Genomic DNA, 12,152 nt, shown 5'->3' with positions numbered 1-12,152 from the left:
CTTCCCTCTTTTCGGAATTGTTAACAACTGTGCTTTGAGAATTTCATTTTTCAAGATTTCCCATCCTTCCTGGACATTTTTGTCTTTAAGGATATCCAGCCATTGGATCCCTCCAATTCTCTTTCTGAATCCCTTAAAATCTGCCTTTCTGAAATCTAACCTTGACGTCTGAGTCTTCACAGGTCTTCCGCCTCTAGTTATCCAAAATTCTAAAATAGCATGGTCGCTACCTCCTAGGGTCCCAGCCACTTTTACCTCCTCAACCATTTCCTCCCTGTTTATAAGGATTAGATCCAAGGTAGCAGTTCCCCTTGAAAAAGGGTTAATAAACTTCTTGAATGTGGTTTTGAGCACCTTAAGGGGTGCAGTTTTTAGAATGGTGTCACTTTTGGGTATTTTCTATCATATAGACCCCTCAAAGTGGCTTCAAATGTGATGTAGTCCTAAAAATAAAATGGTGTTGTAAAAATGAGAAATCGCTGGTCAACTTTTAACCCTTATAACTTCCTAACACAAAAAATTTTGGTTCCAAAATTGTGCTGATGTAAGTAAACATGTGGGAAATGTTAGTTATCAAGTTTTTTGTGTGCCATATCTCTGTGATTTAAGGGCATAAAAATTCAAAGTTGGAAAATTGCGAAATTTTAAAATTTTTTGCCAAATTTCCGTTTTTTTCACAAATAAACACAAGTTATTTGAATGAAATATTAACACTAACATGAAGTACAATATGTCACGAGAAAACAATGTCATAATCACCGGGATCCATGGAAGCGTTCCAGAGTTATGACCTCATAAATGTACAGTGGTCAGAATTGTAAAAATTGGCCCGGTCATGAACGTGCAAACCACCCTTGGGGGTGAAGGGGTTAAAAAGCAGATAATGAACCCAAAATAAACTAACAATCTACATCTAGGGGGCAGATGTCTAACTGGAGGAATGGGTGGATTTAGCGGTATAGATGATAGAGGCAAGGGATGCTTAATTAAACATTGGGGGTTTTCTTTCTTTTTTTCAGTGTTTTATTTTTTATTTTATTTTTTATGTACCTGACTTAAAACAACCTAAAATTAACAAAATTAAAACTAGCAATTTAGAACCAGGAGACATAGGTTCAAGAGGAGAAAGAGGTGGATGTGGTGCAAGGGAGGAGTAATCAAACACTAGGTTTATTTTTTTATTTTTACAGTGTTTTTTGACACTTGCCACTGTTTGTATTGCACAGTGCACTCCTTATTTTTTTGTGAACATTTGCGTGAAGGGCAGGGATGGCACACCTGGAAAAGTAGTGGTGGCTGGGAAGAAACATCTCCATCAGCCAGAATGGCAGCATTTCAAAGGCCAGTATTTTGGAAATGCTGACTTTCAGGGTGGGTAATCTCGTCTTTCTCTCTAGGATTTTGGGGATGGAAAGCTGAACACTTCCATGGGACGTTGTGGAGATGCTCGTTGACGTTCATTATGGTGGTGGAGATGGTGCTGTCACATCTTCTCTTTGCTGGGAAGCAGGTGAACTTGTTGATTGGGTGCGTGAGGAAGAGGCTGGGACCACAGCAGACGAGGGAGTAGGAGGAGGCTCATATCTATCATACTCTTTAAAGTGTGTACTACACTGCATCTCATGCTTGGAATTCACATGCCTCGTTATACAGGTTGTGCTCAGGTTCAGAATATTTACAGGTTCTGATTGCACAGCGTGCAAACCACCCATCACTTGTCATCAGCGCATTCACTGGTACAGTACTCCCACAGATGGGGGAGCAGAGTACACCCAGCAGCTTAAAGGCACTGTACTCACACAGGCAGGGGTGCAGAATACACACAGCGGCTTAAAGGAATAGTACACCCACAGACATGGGTTCAGAGTGCACATAGTGGCTTTTTGGCAAAGTGCTCCCACAGTGCAGAATACAAATAGCATCTTTTTGGCACAGTTCTCCCTCTGAGACATGTTGCAGAGTACACACAGCGGCTTTTTTGCAGCGTGCACAAACTAGCACTGTTCTTCTCTCTAGTTGCGTTCTGTCCCTAGACTAATCAGAGCAGAATGGCAGCAGCGCTTGTGATCCGGCATTTATAGGATACAAATGCAATATATGGCATGGCTGTGATGGATCTGAAAGTGCACACAGCCTAACAGCTTGCTAATTGGCTTCACTGCAGCTTTTCAACAAGCTTTATTAGGCATCTGACCCCGAACTGCAAAGAAGACATTTTGTTAAAAGTCTGTGTTCAGAGTTCACTCCTCCGTGTATACAGGACAAAATATTAAATCTCTATGGAATTTGAAAAATTATTATAGAGTTTACAATAATTACCTAAACACAGTTATTGCTGAAGGCATACGTGACTTATATTTTATGAACAAAGGCCATAATTTAGAAGATCATTAGTTATGTTTAACAAAAGTACACCCACTAAGTCCATCATTAAAGTGACATAAATAATATGCCCAATTCATTAAATTAATACATTTGAAAACAATATTGCGTCAACAATCATCATGTTGCAAAACAGGGATTAAAACCAGCAATTAGCTGCAAATAAAAGCACTATCCTTTGTTTCACCAGATCAGAAAGAATAGTTTTAAACATCTAAGCTTATTGTCTTGACTTACTAACGACTTTTATCATGTCAGCCAAAGGTGGAAGTTCCCATTGCTCAAAGCCAGCATGTGACCACAAGTGCCCAGATCGTAAGTAAACTATTTGATTTCAGTTTATTAACCCTCCGTCAGGCGCAATATAGATTCTCCTCAGTTCATGCGCAATGTGCCTGACAAGCACAGGTCAGAAAACCACCTATAGTAGCTACATATTTCAATTTCAGGACTATAGAAGTAGTCAGTGACCTTCATAGGAATGTATTAAAAGAGATTACACCAAATCAGATGCAAAAAAAAACATTTATTAACCATAAACTTATTAAAACTAAAAGTACCACTTTTCGGTAGTACCGCCAAATAGGCTCCAGTTATCTTTACTTAACTATTGCTTAAATATAAAATTATGGAAAAAAACTTAAAGGATATTGCACTTAGATGTTACTTAATTATTTTCTACTCATCTTCAGTGGTTTCAATTGCAGCAGAAGCAGCACAGGTACACTTAGAAAAGCAAGGCTGGCAGACGAAAGTTGCATGGGAAAGGCAGATTGATTCTTTACATATTTTGCAGTCATATTTAGAAAGCCTTCTGAAACCAGATACAAATGAGCAGGTAGTACAACTGCGTCTTTTAGAAGGTGGTAGAGTCGGTGTTTGTTCTGGAACGTCCTTGGGATGTCCTTTGTATTTTTATCTTTGCCCAAATAATAAGCTAGATCTGTGTCTGTTTCCTCTGTATCAGTGTCATCACCATCCTGCTCTGTTCCAGAATCAGTGTTACATTCTGCTACCTCATCTTCAGATGAAATGTCACTAGATTCCTCTAAATCCTCAGTTACTGCTGGTTCTTCCTCATCATCTTCTAACAAAAAAATCTTCATTTCTTCTAAATGAAGGGGTTTAGATGAATCATACTGTTTTCTGGCCATTGCAGCAGAAAATCTGAAGCAAGAGAGAAAGAGTATGTGTTAGGGCGCAATGTGCCTTAGAAGCCACCCTCCTTTTGTCTAAGAAAACAGTACTTATGTACACTAACTTAGCATTAATCCTTCATAAAACAAGCTAAATACACAATCGTGATGAATAAAAAAAGAAAATACTAACCTTTCAATTTGTGTTGAAATCAGGCGCAATGTGCCTGAGAAGCCAAAGTGTTGATATATGCTCACTAGAAGGTCTGCTGAGTCACTGTGATATCAGGTTTCACAGAGCCTGTAGAGTCAGGAGATAACTAGGAGGGGTGGGGTTTTCTGATAAGTGGGCAAGGAGAGAGAAGTGAAACTAATTACTGTGTGCCTGTCAGATCTGCTTTGCTTTGAAAATTATTTGTTTTCTGAGCTTTATGGAACATTTAAATCTCATGACATGAATGTATGGTCAGTCCTTTTAATCTTTTTTTCCATAATTGGGACAAGAGGCAGCTTTCCTATTGCACCCCTGGTATCAACTTCTCTTTTAACGAAGCCATTCAAAATTTATCAGAGGCAATATGGACCACATAAAAGGCAGCAAAGCCAACTTTAGGATTAGAAAACATATCTCATCTTGAAAAATCATGACAGGTTTCCATTGGTATTGCAATGCATATCTTGTATTGCATCGTGAAAGCATCTGAGATGTTATCTTTATGTTTACCTAATTTTACAAAAACTGTTGGTTTTAGTTATACAAAATAGTGTCAAAGTGAAATACCTATATACAAGCAGATTACATTAATGTGACTCTGTCACCAGGTTTTTTTCTATGTAATCTGAAAGCACCATAATGTAGGAGCAGAAACTATTATTCCAGCAATGTGCTACTTACTGGGATTTGTTTTGCAGCTTCAATACAATCAGTGTTGTACCTGCAGGAGATTATCATCGCAGCACAATTAGCTCCATGCCTCCTAGTCCAACCATGCCCAAGCACTGTCAGCACTCTCTCAAAGTCTCAATGTACAATGCACACAGAAAGCTGTGGTATGGGGTAGGCTATACACAGCTTAAGGCCGGGGTCACACTAACCGACGCAAAATACGGTCAGTATTTTACATGCGTAATACGGATGACAGACCCCTAAATAGTGCTCCGTATGTCATCCGTAATCAAGGTGTGGTCGCGTATTTTGCGCATGTCAACATCCGTATGTAATCCGTATGGCATCCGTATGTAATCCGTATGGCATCCGTATGTAATCCGTATGGCGAGATTTTCTCGCAGGCTTGCAAAATGGACATATAATGGAGCCCTATGACAGGGTTTCTAACACAAACCAAAGAATAGATATAGACACATAGAATGCATATATATATATATATATATATATATTCTATGTGTCTATATCTATTCTTTCGTTTCTTTATTAAACCTGTCAGTGTGAGTTTACTGTATAGCGCACTGAATTGCCGGCTTTGCTAAAAGACACCGGGTGCGTATTTCTCGCAAGTCACATGTGTGGTCCGTGTGTAATCCGTATTTTTTGCGCACCCATAGACTTGCATTGGCGTATTACGGCCGTAGTACGCTGACAATCGCAGCATGCTGCGATTGGCACGGACCGTAGAATACGGATGAGAAATATACGCCTGGTGCGAGTGACCCCATAGAGAATCATTGGTCCGTGTCTAATGCGTGCTTTTAGCGCCTCTCATTCAGCCGTATTCCTCGCCAGTGTGACCCCGGCCTTACACCTAAGTTCTGCTAGTTCAGCAGAGAAAACTGTGACTCTATCATAACTTCTGTACCCAGTGAACCAAGTGATAAATCCCTGTAATTGGGGTCTCTTCCTCTATTTCATGCTGCTTTCAGATTACATGACAAAAGCTGCTGACATATTCCCTTTAAAGTACCCAATAAGGCAATGATCAAACGCTTATATGTTTAGCTGTCTGGAGCACCAATCAGTCACTCCTATTTCCAATATGTTGCTTCACAAACAATCTTATAAATAACATAGCCACCATGTGCAAAGAGAATAATAAATATAATAATATATTTAAAAGTCGATATGCAGATGAAGGATTGAGCTTAGAATCTCAGCCCAATGATAGAAAAATGGGTTCTGCCGAGAGTCGCACAAATGTAATGCAAGTGTCATGCGAGTACAATCCGATTTTTCACACCTAGCATTCGATTTGCATCCGATTGCAATGCGATTCTAACGAGAGCTTTTACATAGAGCAATTCTCAAAGTCAATTACACTGATCTATTTGACTATGTTTTATTTTAAGAGGGTTGTCTGGCCTTAGGCTATAAGTGTGAAGTCACCCTATGTCACTGCAGACTTGTGAATCCTCACATCGTGTGCGCAGTATGCTGTTGAAATTCCCTGGCGTAAGCACCAAGCACATGACCGCAAATATGTGATTTACATACATGCAATACAGTCATGTGCCGACTAGACATGTGCTGCTCGCTCAGTGCAAGTGTATTGGGGAAGCTGGACAAATCTAGTCAGAATGTGGCCAGAAGTATTCAAATTGCAAATTGAGGCTATGTGCCCACGTAACGATTTTTAAGCGTTTTTGCCGCGATTTTCGGCACGAAAACGTTTAAAAATCGTGTACAGAATGCCCCCCATGCAATCCTATGGCATTCCGCACATGCTGTGCTAATGCTGCGCTTTTTTCCGCTGCGGAATCGCATCGCGGAAAAAATCGCAGCATGCTCATTCTTTTGTGCGGAATCGCAAAGAATTGCCGCGATTCCGCACTCATAGGAATGCATGAGAACCGCTTACTTAAACGTTAAACGTCTCATGTGCGGTTGGTACCCACGGTGTGGAGGAGAGGAGACTGTCCTCCAGGCCCTGGGTACCATAGCCCTGTAAAAAAAAGAATAAAAAATAAAAAATCGGGGTATATTTACCTTCCGATGTCCCGCACTGCATTCCCGGCCTAGCGTTCCCAGTAATGCCTTGCGGCAAGGCCCTGTAATGACGTGGTCTCGCGAGATCGCTATAGCAACGCGAGACTACGTCATCACAGGTCTTGCAAGGCATTACTGGGAACGCTGAGGCCCGGGAATGCAGCGCGGGACGCCGGATGGTAAATATACCCCGATTTTTTAATTTTTTTTAGCATTTTAACATTCTATCTTTTACTATTGATGCCACATAGGCGGCCTCAATAGTAAAAACCTGGTCACACTTGTCAAACACTATGTTTGACGAGTGTGACCAACCTGTCAATCACTTTCCAAGCGATGCTTCAAATCGCTTGGAAAGTACTTGAATATCGCACGCGAAAATCGCGGCAAAATCGCGATCATAATCGCGGTAAAATCGCGGTGAAATCGAGAGGAAAAAAACGCGCAATTTCTGGGAAGGAGTCCGGTTTTTAGTGAGCGTTTTAAAACGCTACGTGGGCACATAGCCTTACAGTCACACAACCACCTGCTCCCAGCACCAGAGAATCCTCCCAGCACCAATGTGCGCTCTGGGAGGATTCACAACTCTACAGTTGCATACAGTGACTGTAGACTTGTAGCCCAAGCCTGGGCAGCCCCTTTAATTAAAGATATCTTGCTGCAGCAAAAGTGAAAATGGAAAGGGTGGTCATATTGATTGTCACCTTTGAACTAGCTTCCCTAAGCTCAGAATTAATTGGAGCAAATTATTTCTGAATAGCTTACTGAAAAGTTTCTGGATGTAATTTTATTCCAAAACAATCCATTACAATATGAAAATAGAAATATCTCTGTGCGGATTCACACATATCAATTTTTAGAAAACTACCACTGCAGCTTTTGATACATATCAATTTTTGAGTTTAAACCAGGAGCAGAGTCAACAGGAATGTGGAATATAACGGAAATATTTGTACAGATTATGAGTGACGTTAAAGGTGGAAAAATATTTGAAATTATTCTTTTTGGTATAATCTATTTACACGACAAAAAACTGGCATTTTAACAATGGGGTGTAGACTTTTCATATCCACTGTATATCAGTTATCTTTGCATTATGATTCGCCATTTCTAAGCATTTGCTTCAGAGGTGTGATGGTAAACTATATTTTGTTAGCCTTTTATCCTGCCAATCTCCTACTTAAAATGATTATCAGATTAGTTAGAGAATAATTTATATGGAGGACTCATCATTAACCTGCCATCGTGTAGTTCAATATTACGGTAGGTACTCATTTACAGGATATTTCTGTACATTCTACAGTAACTTATACACTATTTATTTTTCCTAAGGCCTCTTTCACACTTCCATTTTTGACAATCAGTCAAGATCCGCTGATTTTGAAAAAAAACGGATCCGCCATTTTTCTTTGCGGATCCGTTTTTTTCCCCATTGACTTTCATTATTGGTGGATCTTGACGGATTGCTGTCCGTTGCATCCATTTTTGTGCAGATCCGCCAAAATGTTGCTGTCTGTCAACATCCTCAAAGATTTCCAAACGGAGCTTGCAACGTTTTTTTCGCCGGCGGATCCTCCAGACACTGATTCAACCCGAAATTCTGTCTGGGTGCCGGACAAAAAAAATTCTCTCTCTCTCTCTCTCTCTCTCCTTTTCCAGGCTGCGATTCCTTTAACATTCTTCATTTGGCGGTGGCATCCGTTCTCATCAGTACTAAAACGGATCCGCTATCCGTCCTTTTGGCGGATTTTAACTGACACAAAAAACTGAAGTGTGAAAGAGGCCTAACTCACAATTTAGTGACTTTTTATTTCTGAGTGCTCATATCCAAAATAGCTCTCTTGTAGAAATTAACAAGCGGTCTTTCCAGCTATTCTGTAAGGCAATGTCCAACCCACTGTACAACCATAAGACAAGACTATGGATAAACAAGAAGGGATATGAATCATAATTTAGACAATAATTAATCAAAATGTGTTGTACACTTGTTAGATTCTTGTGTCAAAATTCTAGCATCATGCAGGATGCATCTAGTTTAGCATGCGGCCACGGTACGGGTGGTCTATTAGAGCACTTGTGGGGGGGTTTAAGGGGTCACCAAAAGCATTATGTAAGCAATCATTATTTTTTTAGTATGTGGCGTTTCACAGCTATCTTCTATTTAAGATTGGACTCACTTTTGCAGCTGTGTGTTTATGAGTCAATGCAAGGAGTGAATCTAAAGAGAAGAAAAACTATAAAGGAATGATTGATATGATTTCTTGCTTTGGCTTTGACAGCTGCATGCTTGGTTTCATCCTTAGTAAGACTTTTGTTAAAAAAAAAATGGTGCAATAAACTAAAAAAAATAATTTTACTGTACAGCCTGTCAACAAACTACACAGAAAGACAACTGTGGAGGAAGTTCTAGATGTGGAGGATGTTCTGGATGTGGAGGAAGTAGCGGACAATGTGGAAGTAGCGGAGAATGTGGAACTAGTGGACAATGTGGACATAGTGGACATCATACCCATTGCCATCATACTACCCCTGGTATGTGAATTCTCCATACTCCATATAATACACAGATACAATGGAGCTTTTTGGTGAGATCTGTCAAAGTTCACAGTCTTTCTGAAGCCGAGACTGCTAACCTTAATTGTGGCTTAGCTGTGCCTTTCGGCTCTTGAAATGCATATCCAGCCCAAAATAAATCTAGTGCCAAGTACAATCAAACAAATGGAATCATACTCTGGATTATTAGGAATCCATAGAAATGTATATGAAACCAGTTCCAAATTAGAAAATTTACAAATAAAATTCTAATTTGTGGATCATTAGATCATAAATCACTTATGACATATTCTTATGCAAATGAACCAAATTAGTCCAAGTACTGATATTTTTTTTTTCTCTTTCAATTTTTAGATTATTGCCAAAAGAAATGAGAGGAAAAAAGAAGCAATGGGAGAGCTGAAAAATCATTTGAATTTAGCTTTTAAGTAAATTAATTTAATTAATCAAGACTGCATACATCTAATACTAACCCTTACAATCAAGCTATTAAATAAATCTAACGTGCTATTCATCCTATATAATGCTTGATTTATTTTACACTACTTTTAAATTGGCAGATAAAGAAGGAAATAGAGTCAAACCGATCATGAAAGTGATGCTATAGGAAAATGAGGTGCAGAAAAAAAACATAAAAACTTATGTAAAGCATGAAAGATTCAGGTCTTTCACAAAAGAATAATTTATCGTACCTAATTGATTTTTATATAGAAAAATCAAGTCTTAAAACAGGGAACTTTTTTCATATCTTTCTTCTAACATTAAGTATTGAAAATACCCCTTACTACACAGGTGATTTTTAGGGATGACTGATCACTAAAATGCTCGGATGCTTGTTACTCAAACCGAGCAGTTACTAATTAGCGGATGCTCATTTCGAGTAACAAGTATGAAGGGAGTCAATATGAAATACTATCATTTTTCCAGGCGACCCTACAAAGAGATATTTCTATTAGTGTGTAAAGTGTGGATGTCCTGAGCGGGATGACAGTTATTGACAGAGAATGAAAGAAGGTTGTGGTCAGAGAGTGGGACAGAGGATTTGGTAAAATCATACACTGAGCAAAGCAGGGAGAATACCAGGTTGAAGGAATTTCCGTCTTCTTGCTTAGGAGAGTTAGTAAGTGGTGAAAGGCTGAAGGAGGAGGTTAGAGATAAAAGGGATGTTAAAGTCTCCGGTGATGAGGCTGAGGATATCACAGGAGAGAAAATGTGGGAGCCAGGTTGCAAAGTGATCCAGGAGCTGACACGAGGGACCCAGAGGACAATACAAAACCGCCACTTGCATGGTGAAGGGGGATGAAGAGTCTGACAGCATGGACCTCAAAAGAAGGGAAGATAAGTGAGGATACTTGGAAGGTATATTAGAGTGATAGGTGCAGACCAACGCCTCCACCTGCTCTGTTGTCCGATCTTGGGGCATGAGAGAAATGTAGTCCACTATATGATAGATCAGCAGCAGCGGTGGTGTCTGACTGCTGGATCCAGGTTTCAGTAGGTGCCAGAAGGTTAAGAGAATCAGAAAGGAAGAAGTCATGAAAGAAGGAGAGTTTATTACACACTGAAAGAGAATTTCACAGGGCACAATTAAAAGAGACAGAAGTTAAGCAGGGAATATTAATGGGATTTGAGGGGTTTCTGAGTGTAGTAAGTGAGGGGTTCGACTTACTATTGTTATGGCGGAACACGCTTAAAAAAATATAAATAAAGCGTGTTCGCCGCCCGGGGTCCACCGTGCGGCAGGTGTAATAACTGCTGCTAAATAGGCTGAGCACAAGGACGGTAATGTGCACAGGGAAGAACTGCACCTGATGCACAAAAGCAAGCTCTGTAAAAAGATTCACAGAGCTGCACCCATGAACACAAATATAAAAAACGCTGGGTCTGTATTAAGTTCACAGACACTCAGCAGCACACGTGCGGTAGCCAAAGATCGGAGTAGTTGTAGACGTCACTACAGCCGAGAGGACTTACCGTGACTGGACGTGTGCACGGCGTCGCAACTGCGGACGCCAAAACGACTGCAGGCGCAAGTTAGCAGGCGCAATGCAGGACGCAGGCTGCTGCAACAGAGGATACTTGAGCGCGCTGGCGCTAGCGCGCACACTGGCTGTATCCCAATCACTCACACATTCGTATTATCAGAGGGAAGGGGTTTCTTAATGTCATTCACCAGTCCAAGCATCCATCACCAAACACACAGCAGCAAGTATGGAAAATACTAGCGCATGGCATAGCGGCCATGCGCACTTTTTATCGCGTACGGGACCTGCCGGAAACCTCCAGAGCCCCGAGCATAACCAATCAAATCAGGAGCAGGACCTGAGCACCTGACTCCTGAACTCCAATGAGAGCTAGTCCCGTGAGCATGCTCAGAAGCAGGGAAAAAGGACTTAGCCTCTGGAGACAAATGTGAGAATCTGGGTTGCTGCATCTGCATAGAATGACCCAGATTCCTAACAACTATAACATGAAGAGCCGGGGTTGAGAGAGATATCACCTACAACTAAGAGAAGGAGGATAGAAAGAGTGAGCAGATGGTTATTTGATTTGTGAGGGCATCTCTTGTGTTGTTGGATGGTGGACTGAAAGGATCTGTGCAGTTTAGCATTGTGAGAAGAGCGTGAGTGCTGTAAATAGGAGTGGAGAGGACAGAGGGACTGATAAAGATGGAGTGTAAAGAGTTAGCAAAAGGATGGTGGATGCATGTGAATGCAGCAAGGATGTAAAATATACAAATGCATATGGTGCATATTTGATGCAATCCAAAAGTACTGGAAGTACCGTATTTTTCGGACTATAAGACACACCGGACCTTAAGACGCACCCCAATTTTCAGAAGGAAAATAGGGAAAAAAATAATAATGTGTCAAATGGGGGTCTGTCTTACAGTCCGAATTCAGCTTACCTGGGAAGGGATCCGGCACAGGTGGAGGAGTAGTCACAGGGGTCATTCAGTGGTCCAGGCTCATGCGGTGGCGGCTCTGTGCTGGGGCAGGTTCGTTGTGCTGGGGCAACTGTGCTGGGGCTGGGGCAGGTGGGCTGTGCTGGGGCAGCTGTGCTGGGGCTGGGGCAGCTGTGCTGGGGCAGCTGGGCTGGGGCTAGGGCAGCTGTGCTGGGGCAGGGGCAGCTGTGCTGGGGCA

The 12,152-nt window shown here is 41.1% G+C and overlaps 1 long non-coding RNA gene across 1 annotated transcript; it reads left to right on the top strand.

Annotated features, from left to right (window-relative positions):
- Positions 1 to 2,555: 2,555 nt before the first annotated feature.
- Positions 2,556 to 9,523, top strand: LOC141088748 (uncharacterized). Its single transcript, XR_012232043.1, has 3 exons — positions 2,556 to 2,697; positions 8,821 to 8,988; positions 9,364 to 9,523. It is a non-coding gene; the product is annotated as an uncharacterized lncRNA (long non-coding RNA).
- Positions 9,524 to 12,152: the final 2,629 nt, after the last annotated feature.

The sequence above is a fragment of the Dendrobates tinctorius genome, unplaced genomic scaffold (genome assembly GCF_039654945.1).
Source record: "Dendrobates tinctorius isolate UK_male_01 unplaced genomic scaffold, ASM3965494v1 ptg000040l, whole genome shotgun sequence".
Classification (NCBI taxonomy): Eukaryota; Metazoa; Chordata; class Amphibia; order Anura; family Dendrobatidae; genus Dendrobates; species Dendrobates tinctorius.
The sequence above is the reverse complement of the archived record's forward strand: the minus strand, read 5'-3'. Positions and strand labels throughout refer to the sequence as shown.